The 3,691-nt window shown below is 47.4% G+C and overlaps 1 pseudogene; it reads left to right on the top strand.

The window, feature by feature from the left end:
- Nucleotides 1-207: 207 nt before the first annotated feature.
- On the top strand, nucleotides 208-3,409 carry LOC120661631 (annotated as a pseudogene).
- The last annotated feature ends 282 nt before the right edge of the window (nucleotides 3,410-3,691 follow it).

The raw sequence follows: 3,691 nt of genomic DNA, 5'->3' as shown, positions 1-3,691 counted from the left end.
GAGTGCACGTTTGTGCAAAGATGTCACATCCATCCGTGTGGAAAATTTCCAAAGACGCGAGCCGAATAACATTTTTATTTAGCAAGAAGGTGACTTTTGGCCTGTAGATTTTGATGGGTCAGAAGCTAACTGATTGCTGTAGTGCACTAGATAGGCTGGTCTGAAGAATGGAAAACAATAAAGGCAGCAGTTGCTGTATTTTGACCATGACAAAGAACAAAAATGATACTCCTCTCCGCCTACGAACTTCGCTTTCCCGCCCTATATAAACCCCAGGCGGCAAGCACCAACTTGACACGCACTAGGAGAGCTTCACCGTCCGAGATGGCGGCAGCAGTGGCAGTGACTCGCCGGATCAATGCCAGCCTCCACGTCGAGACAACCGGCAATGGCGCAGCCGACGGGGAGAGCCGGCGTGACAGCGCTGCAGCTTACTCGCCCGCGGCCAAGCGGATCAACGACGCCAAGGACAGTGATGTCTGGGTGGCCGTCCAGGAGGGAGACATGCCTGGCGACTCTACCCAGGCCCTGCTGTTCCGGACCATGAAGATCAAGGGCAGCATCCTGCATCCTTACAGGTTGATTTGGCCATCCATCGTGGACTGTCTCTAGCACAAACTTTGCATCAATGATCTCCTAATTAACTGGCTAACTCGATAGCAAAACTTGCCACCATTATTACATGCTCTTGTGAAACTAACTGTTATCAAAGTTGTCTGTGACTTTGCCCGCGGCTAGATATACTGATGTCTGCCCGTTATCTGTCAGGTTCGTGATTCTTCTGCGGTTGATCGCGGTCATCGCATTCTTCATATGGCGCATTCGGCACAGGAACCATGACGGGGTGTGGCTCTGGTTCATGTCCATGGTTGGGGACGTCTGGTTCGGCTTCTCATGGGTTCTCAACCAGCTCCCGAAGCTCAACCCCATGAAGCGTGTTCCAGACATCACTGCCATCAGAGATCAGTACGAATGCTCCACCTCCGGCGAATCCAAGCTGCCTGGCATTGATGTCTTTGTCACCACCGTCGACCCGGTGGATGAGCCTATACTTTACACGGTGAACTCCATCCTCTCCATCCTTGCCACTGATTACCCAGTGGAGAAGTATGCCTGCTACCTTTCAGATGATGGTGGAACGTTAATCCACTATGAGGCAATGTTTGAAGTTGCAAATTTTGCTAAGTTGTGGGTTCCCTTTTGCCGGAAGCATTGCATAGAGCCAAGAGCCCCAGAGAACTACTTTGGGGTGAAGAAGCAACCATACATGGGAAGTATGCAAGAAGAGTTCATGAGTGATCACAGGCGTGTGCGCAGAGAATACGAAGAATTCAAGGTGAGGATAGACTCTCTTTTTAACACCATCTACCAAAGATCTGAGGCATACAACAGCAAGAATACCAAACAAGATGGTGTCAAGGCAACTTGGATGGCTGATGGAACACAATGGCCTGGCACATGGATTGAGCAAGCTGAGAACCATAGAAAAGGACAACATGCTGGAATTGTAAAGGTATAAGCTGCACTTTTTCATAATGATTTTATTAAATGGAATTTCCACTAGATATTGGGAATTAACATGCTCTTTGACAGGTCATACTAAACCATCCAAGCCATAAGAAACAACTCGGACCGCCAGCAAGCATTGACAATCCATTTGACTTTAGCAACGTTGACATGCGCCTCCCCATGCTTGTCTATTTATCCCGCGAAAAGCGCCCTGGCTATAACCACCAAAAGAAGGCTGGTGCCATGGATGCGATGCTCCGTGTCTCTGCCTTGCTCTCCAACGCACCCTTTCTCATCAACTTCGACTGTGATCACTATATCAACAATTCACAAGCTTTTCGAGCCGCCATGTGCTTTATGCTTGACCCCCGTGATGGCCAAAACACCGCCTTTGTCCAATTTCCACAACGCTTTGATGATGTCGACCCAACAGACCGGTATGCCAACCACAACCGTGTCTTCTTTGATGGCACCATGCTCTCCCTCAATGGTCTACAAGGGCCTTCCTACCTTGGCACTGGAACTATGTTCCGTCGTGCTGCACTCTACGGCATGGAGCCACCACGATGGAGAGCAGACACCATCAAGGTAATAAGCAAGGCCAAAGAATTTGGCCAATCAACATTATTCATAAACTCAATGATAGATGGTGTGAACCAAGAACTGTCTATCACACCAATATTCCTTGAAGAGTCGGTCAACAATGAGTTGAGTACCCTGATGACATGTGCTTATGAGGATGGGACTCCATGGGGGAGAGATGTTGGATGGGTGTACAACATCGCAACGGAGGATGTGGTGACAGGATTTCGCATGCACCGGCAAGGTTGGCGCTCCATCTACTGCTCCATAGAACCAGCTGCATTCCGTGGCACTGCTCCAATCAACCTCACTGAGCGTCTCCTCCAAGTATTACGCTGGTCAGGTGGCTCCCTTGAAATGTTCTTCTCCCATAGCAATGCATTCCTTGCTGGTCCTCGGATGCAGCACCTGCAGCGCATTGCATACCTGAACATGTCAACCTATCCAATCGTCACAATATTCATCCTAGCCTACAACCTATTTCCCGTTATGTGGCTCATCTCTGAGCAATTCTACATCCAAAGGCCCTTCGGCCCATATATCTTATACCTCGTAATAATCATTGCAATGATCCATGTGATCGGCATGTTCGAGGTGAAATGGGCAGGCATCACCTTGCTGGACTGGTGCCGCAACGAGCAGTTTTACATGATTGGCGCAACTGGTGTGTACCCGACAGCAGTGTTTTACATGGTGTTGAAGCTCATCACAGGGAAGGGTATTCACTTCAGGCTCACATCGAAGCAGACAGAAGCTTGCTCCAATGATAATTTTGCTGACTTGTACGTCGTGAGGTGGGTGCCGTTGTTAATCCCAACCATTGCAGTTCTGGTTGTGAATGTCGCAGCTGTTGGAGTGGCAATAGGTAAGGCCGCAACCTGGGGGCTGTTCACAGAACAGGCACAGCACGCAATGCTTGGAATGGTGTTCAACGTGTGGATCCTTGTGCTTCTATACCCATTTGCACTCGGGATCATGGGACAGTGGGGGAAGAAACCTGCCATCCTGTTTATTCTGCAGCTGATGTCCATTTGTTCAGTCGCTATCATGTATATCACTTTCCGCGTGCCAAATACCCTTCAGACTGGTCAGAAATTGCAACTTCTTTTGGTAAAGCGGAATTAATGACTGGATCATCTATGGTGGAATAATTTGGAAGCTTTCATCTATGGTTTTAGATCAATCAAGGGCTGTATTATCCATCGTGACATGTTGACATGAAAACTTTCAAGATTTTTCTTGTCCTTGCTTTGTATTCTAACTTATGTGTATGTGATATCAGATCAAACTAGACCCGTGAGGCTGTAGCCTAGCAACATCTCTGCCACTTGTTAAGTCCTCTGCACAATTAATTAACCACACGCCTAATCATGATTGAAATATTAATTTAATCGCTCCAGTAGCATTTGGCAATAAGATGACCTCCCAAAAGTTTTCATTAGCTTGAGAAGATTTATTCTGTAGGCTTTTGCACTTGCAGTTGCAGAACAGCTTAATTAGAGTAATTAAAAAGCAAGCACGAATAAAGTATAACGTAGAGTAACTCTAACACTGTATCTACAATATTCGACCATAGCTGCATCTAGTTTCCACAGCATAT

Source organism: Panicum virgatum, chromosome 2N (assembly GCF_016808335.1).
Source record: "Panicum virgatum strain AP13 chromosome 2N, P.virgatum_v5, whole genome shotgun sequence".
NCBI lineage: Eukaryota > Viridiplantae > Streptophyta > Magnoliopsida > Poales > Poaceae > Panicum > Panicum virgatum.
The sequence above is the reverse complement of the archived record's forward strand: the minus strand, read 5'-3'. Positions and strand labels throughout refer to the sequence as shown.